At 50.7% G+C, this 21056-nt stretch overlaps 1 protein-coding gene and 1 long non-coding RNA gene across 5 annotated transcripts in view; both read right to left on the reverse strand.

Annotated features, from left to right (window-relative positions):
• Positions 1-21056, reverse strand: part of LOC123350248 (deleted in malignant brain tumors 1 protein-like) — a 108182-nt gene that overhangs the window by 33728 nt on the left and 53398 nt on the right. The gene's annotated exons all lie outside the window — the stretch shown is intronic.
• LOC123350266 lies at positions 4031-15217 on the reverse strand. Its single transcript, XR_006573739.1, has 3 exons — positions 13186-15217; positions 5151-5177; positions 4031-4113 (listed from the first exon to the last, which is right to left on the reverse strand). It is a non-coding gene; the product is annotated as an uncharacterized LOC123350266 (long non-coding RNA).

Genomic DNA, 21056 nt, shown 5'->3' on the forward strand with positions numbered 1-21056 from the left:
CGGAGTTGAGTCACTACTGAAATGCCTGAGTGTGCAAACATCCCAAGGGAATAAACATTCAGGGAGGTTCCTGTGCATGTGATCACTACTGACACTGGAGAATGTAGCGCTTCCCACTTAGAGGTCCGCATAACAGATACCCATGAAGGGCTCACTCCCCACCACTGACATACTGCCACCTCTGGGGTGAATCAGGACAGCTGAGAGACATGCTAGGCAAAGTTGGCCCAGCTGTTTATGCAGGAAATGGGAAAGAATTAGGCATCTCCCATGCACTACAGGTCTCAAACCCAGGTCCACGAGAGGTTGCCGAACTACAGCCTTACCTGTCACGTCATGGTGAAATGAGGGAATAGTAGCTAATCGCCCACCAGCAGAGACCCACCCACTATGTGCAGATGACTAGAAGCAAACTGCTGATTGGACACCTCCAGGTGTAAAGCTTCCTGTTCCCATCCTACCCCTTGTCTGAGCAACTTGTTGTTAAGGCTGCTGCTGGCCAGACCCCAGGGACCAGGTTCCTGCTTCCTCGTCCGATTCCTGCTCCTTGCTCCCGTTACCACCCCTAGTTCCTGGCTCCTGCTGCCTGGCCCTGTGCCTGCTCCTTGCTCCCATTACTGCCCCTTGTTCCTGCTTCCTCACCCTAACTCCAGAGACCAACTCTGACTGTGGCTTGACTTTGGACAAGGCTTCAGACTCTGTTTCTGGCTTTCATATTTTCTGTGATTTCCAACCGTGATCCTGATGCCACCTTGTCTTTGACAACTAGGCCACACCACCGTGTTACTGGCCCTGACAGTGTCCAATCCCATCTACGCCAAGGGTAACATATAGCTAAGTTGCCAATTTCCCGGGACACTGGGTTCAGGAGCGTGATGCTTGGTAAAGTGACCACGGTTCCCAGTGAACAGCTACTGGCTCCAGCTGACACTGAATGTGACTTGTGGCACCAATGGCCACAGAGTGTCAGATTGTGCCATAGCTTGGCACTGGGACTGGAGCAAGCAGAGATGGGGGAAGGTCTCTCACAGGGATACATACACCTCTCCCTGCAGCACAGCCCCCCAGCACCTCTCTGGGACACTGGAGTCAGCACTGGCTCAGACAGGAAAGCAGGGACTGTGCTGAAAGCTTCCCAGCCTGTTCCAGGCAGCAGTCCCAGTGATGTGACTGAGGAGGGTTACCTGAGCACACAACACTGGCATCTTCTCCATGGTGACAGTCATTATCTTCCAAAGGCCGAGCCCTGCAATCGGCGAGGACAGCTTCTGTCCCTGTGCAGTTAACTTCATCCATCCAGATGGTGTCAGAACCTCTCCCAAAGTGAGCCTCCCCCGGGGCTAATAACGCTGTCCCACAGCCCAGCTGCCTGCACACGACTCCAGCATCAGTTAAGTCCCAGCCATCATCACACACGGTTCCCCACTGGTGGTTATGAAGCACCTCAACTCTCCCAGCGCAGCGATTGGGGCCGTTCACCAGTTGGAGAGGACCTGGGTCTGGAATGTTGGAGTCTGCAAATGCAATAAAAACTCAAAAAGATTCCTGTGCATCTGATCACAAGCGATGCTGATGACTGTATCACCTACCGCTGATGGGTGTGACTGGCCTCCTCCCACAGCCACTGCATGCCAAGGGCTCAGTCCCCACCACTGACATGCTGCCACTTCGGGATGGGACAGGACAGCTGAAAGTCACGGCTCAGAAATATGGTGACTGTGCATGACAGGAAGTAGGGGGAAATGTTCATCCGGTTAGAGCTGTGGGGGACATCACAGGTTCAGGGGTAATTATCTGTGGTGCAGATTATCCAGCATGGTTGAGCTAGGAGCCCAACAAAGTGACCTGGGTTTGTAGTCCCCAGGAGCAGCTACAAGCTCGGTTTGACACCAAGTCCCACATCTGGGATCCATGCTTACCAGCGCCCCACTGTACCAGGGAGGGGTGGGGGATCAGAGCGATCGGAGCAGGGAGAGGGCCTCTCACTGTGCCCCACACATCACCCTCTGCAGCTCGAGGTGCCTAGCTCAGCTCTGAGGTATTGTGAGTGTCTCTGACTGTGAGGAGAGAGTCCTGTACCCTGCAGCACAATCCTTTTATCAAACAACAAGAGGACTGGGGTGAGCCCAGACTGCTAGGGGACAGCACCCCCTACTGTGTTCCCAACCTGCTCCCTTTAGTACAGGCCCATGGCACAATCCTGGGGCACAGGAACTCAAATGGGGAACCAGGGACTGTGCTGAAAGCTTCCTAATCCACTCCCTTCAGCACCCACCGTGACAGAAGACATGAGGCTTACCTGAGCACACAACACCAGCATCTTCTACGTGGTTACAGTTATGCTCTCCCCAAGGCCTAGCCCTGCATTCGGAGAGGGCAGCTTCTGTCCCTGTGCAGTTTACCTTATGCAGCCAGATACGGTCAGTTCCCTGTCCAAACTGAGACCCACGTGGGGCTGATAATGCCGTTCCACAGCCCAGCTGCCTGCACACGACTCTGGCCTCAGTTAAATCCCAGCTGTCATCACACACGGTTCCCCATTGCTGGTTGTGAAGCACCTCGACTCTCCCAGCGCAGCGACTTGGGCCATTCACAAGTCGGAGTTGAGCCACTGCTGAAATGCCTGAGTCTGCAAACACCCCAAGGGAATAAACATTCAGGGAAGTTCCTGTGCATGTGATCATTAGTGACACTGGAGAATATAGCGCTTCCCACTTACAGGTCCGCATAACAGATACCCATCAAGGGCTCACTCCCCACCACTGACATGCTGCCACCTCTGGGGTGAATCAGGACAGCTGAGAGACATGGTAGGCAAAGTTGGCCCAGCTGTTTATGCAGGAAATGGGAAAGAATTAGGCATCTCCCATGCACTACAGGTCTCAAACCCAGATCCACGAGAGGTTGCCGAACTACAGCCTTACCTGTCACATCATGGTGAAATGAGGGAATAGTAGCTAATGGCCCAGCAGCAGAGGCCCACCCACCATGTGCAGATGACTAGAAGCAAACTGCTGATTGGACACCTTCAGGTGTAAAACTTCCTATTCCCATCCTAAGCCTTGTCTGAGCAATTCATTGTTAAGACTGCTGCTGGCCAGACCCCAGGGACCAGGTTCCTGCTTCCTCGCCCGGTTCCTGCTCCTTGCTCCCGTTACCACCCCTAGTTCCTGGCTCCTGCTGCCTGGCCCTGTGCCTGCTCCTTGCTCCCATTACTGCCCCTTGTTCCTGCTTCCTCACCCTAACTCCAGAGACCAACTCTGACTGTGGCTTGACTTTGGACAAGGCTTCAGACTCTGTTTCTGGCTTTCATATTTTCTGTGATTTCCAACCGTGATCCCGATGCCACCTTGTCTTTGACAACTAGGCCACACCACCGTGTTACTGGCTCTGACAGTGTCCAATCTCCTCTACGCCAAGGGCAACATATAGCTAAGTTGCCAATTTCCCGGGACACTGGGTTCAGGAGCCTGATGCTTGGTAAAGTGACCACGGTTCCCAGTGAACAGCTACAGGCTCCAGCTGAGACTGATTGTGACTGGTGGCACCAATGGCCACAGAGTGCCAGGCTGTGCCATAGCTTGGCACTGGGACTGGAGCCAGCAGAGATGGGGGAAGGTCTCTCACAGGGACACATACACCTCTCCCTGCAGCACAGCCCCCCAGCCCCTCTCTGGGACACTGGAGTCAGCACTGGCTCAGACAGGAAAGCAGGGACTGTGCTGAAAAGCTTCCCAGCCTGTTCCAGGAAGCAGTCCCATTGATGTGACTGAGGAGGGTTACCTGAGCACACAACACTGGCATCTTCTCCATGGTGAGAGTTATTGTTTCCCCAAGGCCGAGCCCTGCATTCGGCGAGGGCAGCTTCTGTCCCTGTGCAGTTAACCTCATCCATCCAGATGGTGTCAGAACCTCTCCCAAAGTGAGCCCTCCCCGAGGCTAATAACGCCGTCCCACAGACCAGCTGCCTGCACACGACTCCAGCATCAGTTAAGTCCCAGCCATCATCACACACGGTTCCCCACTGCTTGTTGTGAAGCACCTCGACCCTCCCAGCGCAGCGACTCGGGCCATTCACCAGTCGGAGCTGAGTTAGTTCGGGGATGCCTGAGTCTGCAAACACCCGAAGGGGATAAACACTCAGGGATGGGCTAGAGGAAAGGAACATGTGGTTTTTCTCGTACCATTTACTCTGGCTCCCATTCAGTTTCAGTGTGGCAGATTGGCTGGCTCAGCGGGGCTGGGACTGGGACACTGCGGGGTTCCTCTCGAGAGGTCAGCAGCTGTGATCCAGCCCCAGGCAGGGGGGAATGGCTGACTCGTGGGATGGAGAATGGGAAACAGGGTCTTTTCTCCGAGGGGACACTGGCCAGTGCAGTCTGTGCGAGGGGGATGAGCTGATGCAGTGCACTGGGGGAAGGAGACCTGGAGCTTTTCCCCTGGAGGGCACGAGTTCCCATTTGGCTCCAGCTCAGGCTGGGGCAGCGGCTGGCGTGGGGGGAAAAGGCACTTGAGCTTTCACATCTGGAGCCCTGGGTCCAAGCTGGTAGTGAGTGGAAGTTGCAGCCACTGCAGCTCTCTGATGCCCAAAATGTGAAATGAGCTGCTGGGGTTAATTCCCCTCCATGACAGGACAAGTGTGCGCAAGCCAGGCCAACCCTCAGTCTGAGCGGCTCCCAGCCGAGGGGCAAAGGGCAAAACTGGTCAGGAGACTGAACTGCCCTTTGCCCCTTACTGGGCTCCCTCCCCGTTTGCGCCCCAATGACCCTGCCTGGCCAGAGCCAACAGCAGCAGCCTCACGGGGCTGTAGTTCTGCTCCCCCAAAGCCTCCACTGGCCCTGACTCGGCTCCTCTATATTCCACACACAGACAGGGCCGGCCCCATGCTGAACTGAGCACTGTCCTGTGGCGACAGTCTGCCTTGCTAACAATTCACTGATGGGGAAAACTGAGGCACGTAGTGAGGCTGAGTCCACAGGGTGAGTCTGGCAGAGGCAGGATTTGAACCCAGATCTCCAACTCTACATTTGAACCACTAGTTTAAATAAACTTAACTCTGCTCTTTCCCACCCCATATTTATGAGATAGCTGCATACAGAGCTGCACCCTGCAACATGCACCCCGCACCCTCTGCGTATGTTCGTATTTACCTGCCATGGGGAGTCCTGTCATGGAAGCTGAAAGAAAGCAAAGACATGAGGTAAGTCTCTATCTCTATGACTGGACACTTCAGGGATCTCCAAACACTGGCTGACGTAAGCAGTGGCCGGAGTGAGCTCTCCCCTGCCATCTGTTGATGCACTAGGAGAAAAGGTCTCAGCTACAGGTCATATTTCAGTGATTCTAGTTACTGACTCTCAGGGAGCTGGATTGCCTACACCAATGGGAGAACCTCTCCCATCGGCATTGGTAGCATCTACACTGTAATGTTTCCAGTGCATGTGAGCCCTAAGTAGCCGGCAAAATACAAGACGTGGTGAGCGACATCAGAACCAGTGACACTGCACCAGCCCTTCCAAACCGAGCCACCTGCTTTCACACTGCCTGCATCGCTGAAGGGCCCACACACCCTGCTCCCCTCAGGCCTGGCTGGGGCTAGTCTCCACCCACCCTGGAGTGTGACAGCCCCACAAGCCCTGTCATGGGATGCAAAAGTGTATTATGCTGCTCAGCCACTAGGTGGTGATGTGCGTAAAATACCTTATGTTAAGCCAGAGGTGGGAAAACTACGGCCTGCAGGCCACATCCGGCCCATGGGACCCTCCTGCCGGCCCCTGAGCTCCTGCCCCGGCCCCTCCCCTGCTGTTCCCCCTCCCCTGCAGCCTCAGCTCGTCCCGCCGGCAGCGCAATGCTCTGGGTGGCGGGGCTGCGAGCTCCTGGGGCAGCGCAGCTGCAGATCCCAGCCTGAGCCGGTGCTTTGTGCTGCGCGGTGGCGTGAGCAGCCTCCAGTGCTCTGGGCAGCACGATAAGGGGGCAGGGGGCAGGGGGGGGGTTGGATAGAGGACAGGGGAGCCCAGGCTGGTGGGCAGAAGGTAGGTGTGTGGATAGGGGTCGGTGCGGTCAGAGAGCAGGGAACAGGGGGGTTGCTTGGGGACAGGAGTCCCGGAGGGCAGTCAGGAAGGAGGGGTGGGGTTGGATGAGGTGGCGGGGGCAGTCAGGGGTAGGGGTTCCAGAGGCAAACAGGGGACAGGGAAAAGGGGTGGTTGGATGGGGCAGAGGTGCCAGGGGGGCAGTCAGGAATGTGAGGAGGGGTTGGATGTGACAGCGGGGGGCAGTCAGGGGTGGGGGTTCCGGGGGCAGTCAGGCGAGAGGGAGCAGGTGTGTGTGTGGATGGGGCAGAGGTTACAGGGGGGCCGTCAGGGTGCGAGAAGTGGGGGGGCAGATAGGGGCGGGGGCTGGGCCATGTCTGGCTGTTTGAGGAGGCTCAGCCTCCGCTTACCGGCCCTCCATATAATTTCTGACACCAGATGTGGCCCTAAGGCCAAAAAGTTTGCCTGCCCCTGTTTTAAGTTGATATCAGCCATGCCTGACAGAGCATTAAAGGATCGTGGTGTGTAAAAGCAAGCTCTGTGACCAGTCCATGTCTGGTACAGAAGAACAGGACATGGCGTGTGGAGTAAATTAAGAACATAAACAGAAGGAACAAAGCTACACAGGATGCAGGATCTCATCACCAGGCCACTCTTCAGTGCCCCAGAGAACTTCAGCTTTCACAAACTTCACCATGGACACACTGGAAACAAGATTTCACATTGCTGCCAAGCTGCACAAGGAAACTGGAGACATGCAGGTATCGTCTTTAATGTAGGCTATGGGAAGGAGGCAGAGCATATCTTTAAATCCTTTGACTTTACTGAAGACAGTCACAAAGGTGACTATGAAAGGGGTCTGGCTATGTTTGATGCATACTTCAGAGAAATGCGGCTTATGCAGAAGCTTCTTTCAACCAGAGAACTCAAGAACCAGGGGAAAGTTTCGAATGTTTTATAAAAGCTCCACATATATTGGGTGAAAACTGTGATTTCAGGAATGTAAAGGTTGAAATAACCCAATAACCAGCCTGTGTGGGCTAACAGATAAAAAAATTTCACAGCAGCTACATCTGAAAAGAGATTTAACTCTAGCTCCAGCTGTTCAAATAACAAACCAGTCTGAATTAGTCAAACAACAGAACAAAAGCCAGGAGCAAATTGATAAACCGGAAACTAGCTATGGCTTAGCTTAGGCTACGTCTACACTAGCACTTGCTGTGGTATAACTTATGGCGCTTAGGGATGTGAAACCCCCCACCCCCCGAGCGATGTAAGTTACACTGACCTAAGCACCATTGTGGACAGCACTATGTGGGCAGAAGAAGCTTTCCCACCGATGTAGCTACTGCCGCTTATGGGGCTGGAGTAGTTAAGCCAAGTGGAGAGTTCTCCCGTCAGCTCAAGTGGTTACATTAGAGAGCTTGGCACAGCTGCCTTACCTTGCTGTAAACTCTGGTGTAGCTCTTAGAAGCTATAAACAGATACTTGAGTATTAAAGGTCATTACCGTAAAAGGTCTGAGGCAGGGAGAGAGAATACCCAGGCTAAGAGGGAGAGACTACATACGTCAGGTGTGGAAAAGGTCCTATCCCAAGAGTTGATACATGTCCAGCCAGAGGCACATGGGTAATATTTGCATGAAATATGGACATTTTGCAGCTGTTTGCAGCACCAGAGCAGTTAGGGAGCCACTTCAGATTACAGACAATCCAGAGCCGTTGTTTCTGGGATCCATCGCTTGTGTTGACATGGAGCCTGTCTGGAGTGTGAAACTGAATGTTCATGGCAAGACACTTGACTATAAAACCGACTCAGGAGTTAATGTTTCAGGCATCTCAGAAGGGACTTAGAATCCTCTTCAACCTCTCTGTGACAGGGTGGGGTGTTCCCATCTAGCGCGGGTCAGTGCACCCCAGTCTTCAAGCTGTCTGTTGTCTCAAGACAATGTGGCCCAGTGGATAAAGTCAATAAGGTTGCCCTTGTCGGTAGGATAGTGAGGCCCAGTGACCTGAGCCCATAGGATTGCCCTGAGTTGCAGGACAGAAAGGTCTAGTGGCCTGAGACAATAAGGTTTGCCCTGGTCCATGGGGCTGTAAGGCCTTGAGGCCAGAGCCAATGGCTTGTCCTAATCCTCAGGGCAGGAAGGCTTATTGGCTGGAGTGGGGATTTGGCTGCCTCCCAGAAGTGAGTGGCGGCCATTGTAGGGGGACCTTGGCCCTCCCTGCTCCACTGGGTCCCAGCCCAGGACACTGGTAGTAGCGAATAGGCTCGCCACTTCATCATTTGGGATCCGCTTAATACACGCTGACTACCGTAGGGACAATGGCTAGTCCTTTCCTGGGCTACTTCCTACTGTTACTCCTGCAGTCTTGTTGTAGACATCCTCTGGGTCTCTGGTCTCCCTAGGCTGTGCTGCTCCCAGTGGCTCCTACCTTCGAGTGGTGTCCTCAAGTACCTAAGCATCTTGGTACCTCTGGGTCCTGCAGCCTGGGACTTTGAGAGGGGTGAGTCCTTCCTCTCCAGCGGTCTGCCCTGACTGAGCTGTGCTGCTCCCTTTTATAGAAGCACTACACTTGGCACATGCCTGGTAGGGACATGGGGGCGTGGCCTCTTCCGCCCACGGTGAGGAATTAACCCTTCCCCATCCAGTTCAGGGTGAGTGCACCCTGTCACATCCTCCCATAGCTGAAGTCACCTGAGGGCTGTGCCTAGCCCTGGAGGTACTCTTAAATGCATGGGCCAGTTCACCACAGAAACAACTTACTAAGACAAAAGCTTTGCATTCAGAGTGCATGGGATCAAAGAACCACAGACCGTCAACCATCTCAGCAGCAGCTTGTCAGCCACGATGGGCCTAGTGAGAAAGGTGGAAGAACTCACTGGAAGAGTTGATGATATAACACAAAATCTGAACTCTTTGCCAGAGTATGTTGTGAAGGACCAAACCATAACAGGGATCAAAAGAGAACTAGATAAGTTCGTGGAGGATAGGTCCACCAAAGACTATTAGCCAGGATGGGCAGAGATGGTATCCATAGCCTCTTTTTGCCAGAAGCTGGGAATGGGTGACAGGGGATGGATCATTCGATGACTACCTGTTCTGTTCATTCCCTCAGGGGCACCTGGCATTGGACACTGTTGGAAGACAAGATACCGGGCTAGATGGACCATTGCTCTGATCTAGTATGGCTGTTCTTATGTTCTTATGTTCTTAGGCTTTTGAAAGGAAATCCAATACAAATCAACTTAAGAGACATCGCTGAACCGTACAGTGTACAAATATTTCTACCAGAGAGACCTTGCAGAGACTAGCTGAAGATTTATGGAAATTCAGAGGCCATCATTACCCAGTCATCCTGGACTATTTTTCGAGGTATCTAGAGATAATGTACTTGAAAGACATGTCACAGGGTTATGGAGAAACTGAAGTGCACTTTTGCTCACTTTGGTATTCCAGAGCAACTAATGACAGACAACGGACCACAATTTACCACAGCAGAATTTGTCATTCCAAATTGAATATGATTTTGATCTTATTGTGAGCCTCCCACATTACCCCAAGCAAACGGAGAAACTGAAATAGCTGTACAGACAGCCGAGAAAATCCTACATCAGGAAGACCCATTCCTTGCTCTAATGAGTTACAGATCAACAGTGATAGCAGCTGCTGGATATAGTCCTGCACAACTCTTGGTGGGAAAATAGCTCAGAATGACTAGTCCAAATTTGGAAAAGAACCTATCTCCAAAGGGGCTAGACATGAAGAGATTCACCAAATCGGATAAGAAGGCCAAACTGAGCTTATTGTAATGGCATTAGGGGCGGGGTATTGTAAGATGGGATCCTACTCCACCCTAAGTTATCTCGTTAAGAAGCAACCCATCTCTCACCAACCCTACTGTTGCCCTGAGGAACAGGCTAGGCATGATGCACTGTCTTTGGGAAGGGGAGGGACACTAGTAACTCCAGGTGACCTTCTTCCCCCAAGTTACCTAGCAATTTGCCTACTGAGAGCCCAGAACATCCTGGGATTGGGTTTAAGGCTGCAACCCAGTTACCAGATTGAGGGAAGTGATAATTCCCCTCTGTTCAGCACTGGTGATGCCACATCTGGAATATTGTGTCCAGTTTTGGGGCCTCCACTACAGAAAGGATGTGGACAAATTGGAAAGAGTCCAGTGGAGGTCAATGGAAATGATTGGGGGCTGAGGCATATGATTTATGAGGAAAGGCTGAGGGAACAGGTCTTATTTAGTCTGCAGAAGAGAAGAGTGTGCGTGTGGGGAGATTTGATAGCAGCCTTCAACTACCTGAAGGGGGGTTCCAAAGAGGATGGAGCTCGGCTGTTCTTAGTGGTGGCAGATGATAGAACAAGGAGCAATGGTCTCAAGTTGCAGTGGGAGGATATTAGGAAATATATTTTCCTAGTAGGGTGGTGAAGCACTGGAATGGGTTACCTAGGGAGGTGGTGGAATCTCCATCCTTAGAGGTTTTTAAGGCCCGGCTTCACAAAGCCCTGGCTGGGATGATTAGTTAGTGTTGGTCCTGCTTTGAGCAGAGGATTGGATTACATGACCTCCTGAATTCTCTTACAGCTCTAATCTTCTATGATTCTATGATACATTATGGCTAATAAGTATGTAATGAACCGATGTGCTACGCTCATTCTAGTGAATGAATTCTTTACAAGACTTGGAATCCCAGTGGGGTCCCAGTGGTGCTCCTCTCAAATCAAGGGAGAAACTTTGAATGCAAAGTGTTTCAGCACCTTTGTAAGATCCTATGGGCACCACAAAACCTGCCCCAGCCCCCCACACCCAGCACAGTGTGATAGGAGGGTAGAAAGTTTCAGTCTGACTTGGGTTTTACAAATTAATAGATTCCTAAGTCAAAAGGGACCACTGTGGTCATCTAGTCTGAGTCCTGTATAGCACCGGCCAGAGACCTGTCTTGAAATCATTCCTAGAGAGGATTGTTTAGAAAAACATCCAATCATGAGTTAAAAGCTGACAGTGATGGAGAATCCACCACGACCCTTGATAAATGAGTCATTTCCAGCCTCAATTTGTCTAGCTTCAGCTTCCAGGTATTGGAAGTTTCTCTGCTAGATTGAAGAGCCCATTATGAAATACTTGTTCCCTGAGTAGATACTCACAGACTGTGATCAAGTCATCTCCTAACGTTCTCTTCATTAAGATCGAGCTCTTTAAATCCAACGTTATAAAGCAGGTTTTCTAGTCCTCTCCTCATTCTCATGGCTCTTCTCTGAGCCCTCTCCAATTCTTCAACCTCTTTCTTGAACTGGGGACACCAGAACTGGACACAGGATTCCAGCATCGGTCACATCAGTGCCAAATGCGGAGGTAAAATAAGCTATCTGCTTGTCCTAGAAATTCCCTTGGTCATACATCCTATGATCACAGCAGATCTTTTGGACACAGTGTCACACTGGGAGCTCATGCTCATCCACCGTGATCCCAAACCTTTTTCACAGTAATTGCTTCCAAGGAGAGAGTTCAACATGTAAGTATGGCCCATGTTCTTGGTCCCTAGATGTATACATTTGCATGTAGCTCCATTAAAATGCATGTTGTTTGCTTGCACCCAGTTTACAAAGTGCCCAGATCTCTCAACCAAGGACCTGTCCTCTTCATTATTTACCACTCCCCCAATTGTGTCATCTGCAAACTTTCTCAGTGATGAGCTCTTCTTTTAGTGTCCAGCAACAGAGCCATCGTCTCTATATTTGGGCTTACAAAGTGGATTGCTGGCCTTCTGGAAATGCTGGTGGATGCTGAGAGGGAGCTGAGATTTGTAATATTAACTTGTCCTTGTCCCACAGGCTCTGTCAATGCCTACCTGAGTCTGAGACGGGCTGTGTCTGGGGACAGCACATTTCATGGCTGACTGTGAGCCCAGTGGCTGTCTCTGGTTGCGCGTTGTACAGCACCAAGCACAGCGGCAGTGCCGAGGGGCACCGGGCTGGGAGTGATGAGACCAGGGCTCCGTTCCCAACAGCTGCTATCACAGCCCCTCTCTGTGCCCCTACTGCCCCTCTCTATCCTCTCCATTTAGACTGAGCTCTTGGGCACAGAGACTGCCTGTCGCCTGCCAGTGCAGAGCCCAGCACCACAGGGCCCTGAGCTCGGCATACTGTGCTGCCATAACATGAATTCTTGTGTTTGCATAATAAATAATGGTTAAGAAATGAAGCGTCAAAATCTGAACAAACACAGTGAGAGCAGGACAGGAGTTAGGTCATTTGGGGCGATTATTTGGAATCCTGTGTGCAGTTCTGGTCACCTGCATGCAAGACAGATGGATTCAGATGGGACCAGGTGCAGAGAAGGGCTGCTAGGACGGTTGGGGAATGGAGGCAGGTCAGACAAGAGGGGATTGGCCAGTTTAGCTGGCACAGCAGAGGCTGAGCAGGGATCTGGTCGCTCTGTATGAATCCATCATGGGACCCCCAGGGAGTGAGAAGAGCTACTCATGGAATCATAGAAGATTAGGGTTGGAAGAGACCTCAGGAGATCATCTGGTCCAATCCCTGTTCAAAGCAGGATTAATTCCAAATAAAGCCAAAGGAAATTGTTGGCACAAGAACAAGTGGGAATAAACTGTCCAGGAGTCATGTTAGGCTGAGAGAAGAAGGTTCGGGAACAGCCTCCTAATGGGTGAGGGGAGAACGCGCTAACTCACGTGAAGATGGCGCTGGATAAGTATGTGACTAGGATTATATGACGCACTCTGTGTCCCGTGTTCCTAAAGACACCAGCACAGGGTGGCTGGGAAATACCTCCAGGAGTCAGAGACATGCCAGTTTCTTTTTACTCTTTTAACACTTAACAAAAGTTAAACGAATTGTATTGTAAAATCATACATCCGGCTAGATAGATCCTGGTATCATCCCCCCCCCACTCTATCCACTAGACCCCATTCTCCTTCCCAAGGCAGGAATATACCCCACATGTCCTGGCTCCCAGCCCCTCTGCTCTATCCACTAGACCCCATTCCACTTCCCAAGACAGACTAGACTCCAGGAGTCCTGGCTCCCAGGACACAGCTATGCCGTGTCTGATGGGTGGGGCTGGAGAATCACAGGATGCCCCCAGGGCTATTCAAAGCCAGAGAAAAGGGAAAAGGCCACTCACCCCAAAACCAGGCCAGGAGGATGGGGATCCTTGCGTTCCTAGCTCCCGTGCAGGCAGCCGAGCTCCTGCCAAGGGGGTGTCCAGCTGGGAGCAGGAGGCACCCGGCAAACCCCATGTTCATAGCACAGTCCTTGTGGCGCAGTGTGGCCAGGCGTTAGGGCAGGCGATCGTCCTTGTGAGAGTGGCAGGCTGAGCTCCGTGTGATGGTCACAGGCTGGGAGGCTGGGGAGATGGGGCAGGCACCAAGGAGGCAGGCACCCAAGGGGGCAGGATGTGTGACAGGCCTCTCACTGCAGAGACCCCTCCCTCCGTGCCCCCCCTGAAGTGACGCAGTGGGTGTGTGCGACTGAGCCCACAGAGGAGAAGTGACCCGTGTGCCCTGCGCTGTGGCTTTATTGAAATCATTGGATTGTGAAATATGTGTTCCTGGAAGACGCTGAGCAAACAAACCCCTCTTGGCACAGCTGGTTCTGGGGCACATGGGGCAGAGGAGTTGTTCCTGGAGCTGGTTCACAGGGAGTCAGCAGAACTGATCCACGGAGGCCTGGTGGACACAGGGCAGGTGCACAGGTTGGACTGAGCGTGCGAGCATGAGCCCATGCAGTTAAAGTGAGCTGAGGGCCATGTGGACATGCTTACTCCAGTTGAACGAGGCTGAGGCTTGGTCTGGTCGACACGGAAAGCTTAGGTTCACCCAGCTTGGAGGGATGGATTAACTACGGCAATGGCGAAGCCCCTTCCATTGCTGTAGAATCTGCATCACGACACCACAGCGGCGTAGCTGCAGCACTGATCTGTGCCACTGCTGCAGTTGTGGTGTAGACACAGCTTTTGTCTGCCCAGGGAAAGGGCATCACTGCACTGGCCTCACCCCATGGGGACACCCCCGTGTACCTAGAGCAGGTCCATTCGCACCTGAGATTATGCCCAAGCCACGTTCCCATGTTATCATCTCCACAAATCCCGAAAGGATGCTGCCTCCTTGCAGATCGAGCATTACGCAGCTCAGTCTCTGGCTAGCTTCTGAAGGCTCGGGGTGGATGTTTGGTCTATGCCCATCCTTGCTGATCTCAGCAGAACAGGGAAGTGTTTGGTATCTTGGTGATCACTGTCTGCCTAGCAGATTTCATTGGTAAACACGCTTTGTAATTCATTGGTCTCCTGTCCCAAGCTCATACACGTTTAAAAGTCTGCACTTGGCCTGCACGAGGGTTTACAGCCAGGCTAGTTAACGTCTTAGCTGCCCAGCCTCCAACCGAGGCTACTGGCCTGGTGTGGACAAGGCCAAAGAGGAGCCCCCAGTGGTGACTCTCCCCCTGGCAGCAGGGAGATACGGGGCTGGGCCTGCCTTGGGGTGGGTGTTTCACACATTTATTCCCCCCCTGGGAGCAGGGTGAGCAGGGGAGGGGGAGACTGGTGCAGATGACACAGAGCTACCGAGGAAGTCCAGGGATGGGAGCAAGCTGGGGGATGGGCAGCACAATGGTGGTGAGCCAGGATGCTGGTAAATGGTCAGGTGGCCTGAGGCTGGGGGGAGCCGTGCGAACCCCTCACCCTCATCCCCTGAGTCTGCACGAACTGTCACAGCACAGGGACAGGCCCATGAGCAGCTCGATGGACACCAGGGCTCAGTGCGTAGCTGGGTCACTGGCACAGCGCTGGGTGCACGAGGGCCGGGCTGGGGCCCCTGTGAGAATCTGCCCTATGTTTGGATAGAGCCGTGGGGCGCCCCCTGGAGATGGTGAAAAGTGTGCCCCCCTCTCCGCCCCAGTGCTGAACTCCTATCTGCAAAAGTGTCCACCAGAGCTGAGGGGTCAGGGCCAGGGGAGAATGCTGCGGGAGGGAGCTCCTTTGTGGTAGGACTGAACAGCTGGGACTGGTTACTATAGTGATGGGGCAGTTCTGGGGGATGGGACAGAGGGACCCACAGAGTTGGGTGGGACCAGGGCTGGCCCACAAAATTTTGGCACCTGAGGCTGGGAGCCATTCCCCCTCGCTTGTGCTAAAACTTTGAAAGGTCTCAATTCTGCCTTCTTCCTGTTCTACTCTTCTCATGGTTCTTCTCTGCTACCTACCCCAATAAAGGAGAACTAACAACTTAAAATGCCTTGTTCAAAAATGTTAAGTAACACTTAACTTTCAAACACCTGAAGCAAATGTGACTTGTCTTGTCTGCAGAGTAAATACTGGCATTTTTAGCTGTTTGAATAATCAAAGTGGTGCTTTCTGTGCCTTTTCGGTTGCAAAGATTTGAGTTGCTTCCTGAAGATCCACAGTCTGGGCCAGCTCATGCTCCAGTGAGACGGTTGCAAGGCTGACCAGCCTCTCCTGTGTCATTGTGGAGCATAGATGTGTTTTATTAACTTCAGCTTGGAGAAGCTGCATTTTCCACTGACAGCTGTTATCGGAAGTGTTAGAAGTATGCACAGAGCAACAAAATAATTTGGAAAGAGGGTGGTCATCGTATTTCATAGAATCATAGAATATCAGGTTGGCAGGGACCTCAGGAGTTCATCTAGTCCAACCCCCTGCTCAAACCAGGAACAGTTACCAACTAAATCATCCCAGCCAGGGCTTTGTCAAGCCTGACCTTAAAAACCTCTAAGGAAGGAGATTCCACCACCTCCCAAGGTAACCCAGTCCAGTGCTTCATCACTCTCATAGTGAAAAAGTTTTTCCTAATATCCAACCTAAACCTCCCCCATTGCAACTAGAGACCATTACTCTTTGTTCTGTCATCTGCTACCACTGAGAACAGTCTAGATCCATCCTCTTTGGAACCCCCTTTCAGGTAGTTGAAAGCAGCTATCAAATCCCCCCTCATTCTTCTCTTCTGCAAACTAAACAATCCCAGTTCCCTCAGCCTCTCCTCAGAAGTCATGTGCTCCAGCCCCCTAATCGTTTTTATTGTCCTCCGCTGGACTCTTTCCAATTTTTCCACATCCTTCTTGTAATGTGGGGCCCAAAACTGGACACAGTACACCAGATGAGGCCTCACCAATGTCGAATAGAGGGGAATGATGACGTCCCTCGATCTGCTGGCAATGCCCCTACTTATACAGCCCAAAATTCCATTAGCCTTCTTGGCAATAAGGGCACACTGTCGACTCATATCCAGCTTCTCATCCACTGTAACCCCTAGGTCCTTTTCTGCAGAACTGCTGCCTAGCCATTCGGTCCCTAGTCTGTAATATTGAATGGGAGTCTTCCGTCCAAAGTGCATGTCTCTGCACTTGTCCTTGTTGAACCTCATCAGGTTTCTTTTGGGCCAATCCTCTAATTTGTCTGCATCCCTCTGTATCCTATCCCTACCCTCCAGTGTATCTACCACTCCTCCTAGTTTAGTGTCATCTGCAAACTTGCTAAGAGTGCAGTCCACGCCATCCTCCAGATCATTAATGAAGGTATTGACCAAAACCAGCCCCAGGACCGACCCTTGGGGCACTCCGCTTAATACCAGCTGCCAACTAGACATGGAGCCACTGATCACTACCCATTGAGCCCGACGATCTAGCCAGCTTTCTATCCACCTTATAGTCCATTCATCCAGCCCATACTTCTTTAACTTGCTGGCAAGAATACTGTGGGAGACCGTATCAAAAGCTTTGCTAAAGTCAAGGAATAACACATCCACTGCTTTCCCCTCATCCACAGAGCCGGTTATCTCATCATAGAAGGCAACTAGGTTAGTCGGGCATGACTTGCCCTTGGTGAATCCATGCTGACTGTTCCCGATCACTTTCCTCTCCTCAAAGTGCTTCAGTATTTACTGCTTGAGGACCTGCTTATGATTTTTCCAGGAACTGAGGTGAGGCTGACTGGCCTGTAGTTCCCAAGATCCTCCTTCTTCCCTTTTTAAAATATAGGCACTACATTAGCCTTTTTCCAATCATCCGGGATCTCCCTGGATTGCCATGAGTTTTCAAAGACAATGGCCAATAGCTCTGCAATCACATCCACCAACTTCCTTAGCACCCTCGGGAACAGTGCATCTGGCCCCATGGACTTGTGCTCGTCAAGCTTTTCTAAATAGTCCTGAACCACTTCTTTCTCCACAGAGGGCTGGTCACCTCCTCCCCATGCTGTGCTGCCCAGTGCAGTAGTCTGGGAGCTCATCTTGTTTGTGAAGACAGAGGCAAAAAAAGCAAGAGGGGAGGATGAGCAGCGAGTTATCTTAAAATGGTAGAAGATACCTATACACAATGTGGCCTATACACAAATGGAAGAAGCCTGGAAAACAGGCAGGGAGAATTGGAAGTCCTGGCACAGTCAAGGAATTATGATATGATTGGACTAACAGAGACTGGGTGGGATAACTCACATGACTGGAGTACTGTCATCGGTGGATATAAACTTTTCAGGAAGGACAGGCAGGGCAGAAAATGTGGGGAAGTTGCATTGTATGTAAGAGAGCAGTATGACTGCTCAGAGCTCTGGTATGAAACTGCAGAAAAACCTGAGAATCTCTGGATTAAATTTTGAAGTGTGAGCAACAGGAGTGATGTCGTGGTGGGAATCTGCTATAGACCACCAGATCAGGGGGATGAGGTGGATGAGGCTTTCTTCTGGCAACTAACAGAAGTTACTAGATCACAGGCCCTGGTTCTCATGGGGTCTTCAATCATCCCAGTATCTGCTGGGAGAGTAATACAGCAGTGCACAGTCAATCCAGGAAGTTTTTGGAAACTGTAGGGGACAATTTCCCGGTGCAAGTGCTGGAGGAACCAGATAGGGGCAGAGCTCTTCTAGATCTGCTGCTCACAGTCAGGGAAGAATTAGCAGGGAAAGCAAAAGTGGATGGGAACTGGGAGGCAGTGACCATGAGATGGTCGAGTTCAGGATCCTGACACAAGAAAGAAAGAAAGAAAGAAAGAAAGAAAGAAAGAAAGAAAGAAAGAAGAGTAGCAAAATATGGACCCTGGACTTGAGAAAAGCAAACTTTGACTCCCTTAGGGAACTGATGGGCAGGATCCCCTGGGAAGCGAATATGAAGGGGAAAGGAGTCCAGCAGAGCTGGCTGTATTTTAAAGAAGTCTTATTGAGGTTGCAGGAACAAAACATTCCAATGTGTAGAAAGAATAGTAAATACGGCAGGCGACCAGCTTGGCTTAACAGTGAAATCCTTGATGGTCTTAAACACAAAAAACAATTTAAAGAAGAGGAAGATTGGACAAATGACCAGGGAGGAGTATAAAAATATTGCTCAGGCATGCAGGAGTGAAATCAGGAAGACCAAATCACACTCGGAGTTTCAGCTAGCAAAGGATGTTAAGAATAACAAGAAGGGTTTCTTCAGGTATGTTAGCAACAAGAAGAAGGTCAAGAAAAGTGTGGGCCCCTTACTGAATGAGGGAGGAAACCTAGTGACATTAGAATTAGGGCGATTCATGCTAAATAGACTAGAACTTTGAAATGCAAACCTATATTGTTAGAAGTAATACTCATTGTGTGTATCTTAGATGCTACCCAGAAACAGACAGTTCCTGCCTGTCCCTATAACTATTGATTCAGGGATCAAAAGGGAATATTAACATTTGGATGAATCTTGGGTAAAATAATGTCATTGTCTATATGTCTCTTTGAAGTCTGTAATAGACTGCCTAATGGATAAATTGCCCTATGTTAATTTGTGTAACTAATTACTGATGGTGTTTAGAAAGGAAAAGGTTACATCAAAGGCCTATTGTTCAGTCAGGACTGTGTGGTCAAGTGGTTGCTAGAACTCTGTATAAAAAGGCCCTTGGGTCCTGATTCTGTCATCCCAAATCTGCTTAGGCTTCATCAGGGGAAGTTTGAGTCACAAGACTGAGGTCCCAGTTATGCTTAGTTAATAAGAGATGGCTGTAGCGTGTATTTGGGTAAGATCTGAAACAGTCATTAACATTCATTAACCTGGGAGGTAATATGTCCTGTCCTTTGGGAGTGGTAGAACCTTTTCCTTTATATGATTAAATAAGATTTAGAGAAATTTTCATCATATTTGACGTGGGTACCTGGATGGAGGCCTGAGGCTGGGTCACTTTAAGGGAACTGTGTTGTTTTGACTTCTGAGTAACAGTAAGGTAATAGAGAAGCTGTTTTAGGCTGTTTTGGTGAATCTAAGTATTGGAATATCCACCAGCTTTATGGGGATTGTCTGCCCCATTCTTTGCAGTTCACCCTGATTGACTGACCATAGCTGGCTCCCACTAGGACCCCGGTTACACCTTGTATTTATAAAGTTTAATCCAGTTATTAATATGTCTGGTTCCTTCTGTTTGGAATAAAGTCTATTTACAGAAACAATTAATCTTTACTAGTTCGCAGCATATGGTAGCTGGGGCTGACATCATTCATAGATAATAGCAATAGGTGCATTTGCAATGTTACAGTAGTACACACACGGCACTCATTACAAAGTCCATAGTGGGGTGCAAAAAAATCAATGTCAGGCACACCACACAATAGCAACACAAGTTACTGTGGCTTGTTATTAAAACAACGCTTCAATGCCTCCCTGAGTCCTATAGCTCCCCACTGAGCGATTCTTACAGTCCTGGGATCTGACTGCTCAAATCAACAGACAGCCTTCCCACCTCCACTCTCCACCCTGGTGAAAACATTTCCCCCTTTGCTTCACAGATAGAATGAAGCACACAGCAGGCAGCTATAACTACTGGGCTATTTATTTTCATGGGGGTATAACCTAGTGAGTCGTCAGAGCCACTGGACTTCCAAGCAGCCAAAGACACATTCAGTCGTTATTCTGCCCCGATGAGCCTGTAGTTGAAGTGCTCCTTGCTGCTGTTGAGGTGGCCAGGGTACGCCTTCATGAACCACGGGATTAAGGGGTAAACTGGGTCTCCCAGGATCACTACTGGCATTTCAACATCCCTAATGGTATCCTCTTGTCTGGAAAAAAAGTCCCTGTTGCAGCTTTCTGAACAGGCCTGTGTTCTTAAAGATGCTTGTGTCATGCACCTTCCCTGACCATCCCACACTGATGTCAGTAAAATGTTCATGGTGACCCACCAGCACTTGCAATACTGTAGAAAAGCAGTCCTTTCTGTTGATGAAGGCAAGGTGGTCTAGTGCCAAAATGGGGATATGCATGTCAGCTATCACCCCACCGCAGTTCGGGGACCCCAATGCTGAAAAAGCCACCCAGTATGTCCTGCACATTGCCCAGAATCACAGTCCCTCATAGCAGGACACGGTTAATGGCCCTACACACTTGATCATAGCAACCCCATAAGGTGGATTTCCCAACTTCAAAATGGTTCCTGACTGATCAGTAGTAATCTGGCATTGCAGGCTTCCCCACAGCAATCGCCACTTGCTTCTCCACTGTGAGGGCAGCTCTGATTTTGGTGTTGCTGAGCCAGAGGGCTGGGGCGAGCTCCACACACACTTCCAGGAATGTGGCCTTGTGCATCCAAAAGTTCTGCAGCCACAGCTCGTTATCCTATACCTGCATAAGAATGTGATCCCACCAGCCAGTGCTTCTTTCTCAGGTCCAGAACCAGTGCTCCACTGTTTGCAGCTGCTCCGTGACTGCCAACGATAAACGTGCATTGTTTCTTTCCATGATGCATGGCAAGCCAGTCTGCAAGGAATTGTCATATTCCACATGGCTCTGGAAATACTGCAGGATCAGGCATGTTGCGCTCACAATGCTCATCACAACAGTGCAGATCTGTGCAGGATCCAGTCTTCTCACAGAGATGGCAGATGTGCAGGCTTGTGGGGCTTTTGTAAAAAGGTGCATAACATTATGGGATGCAGATAAAAACATGGGATGGAGAAAACTGCATCATGAGACATTGAAATCATGTTCCCAGTCACCTCTGTGTGACTTATTTGTCCCCATGAGACATTGAAGATCCTTCCCA

This window comes from Mauremys mutica, chromosome 15, assembly GCF_020497125.1.
Source record: "Mauremys mutica isolate MM-2020 ecotype Southern chromosome 15, ASM2049712v1, whole genome shotgun sequence".
NCBI lineage: Eukaryota > Metazoa > Chordata > Testudines > Geoemydidae > Mauremys > Mauremys mutica.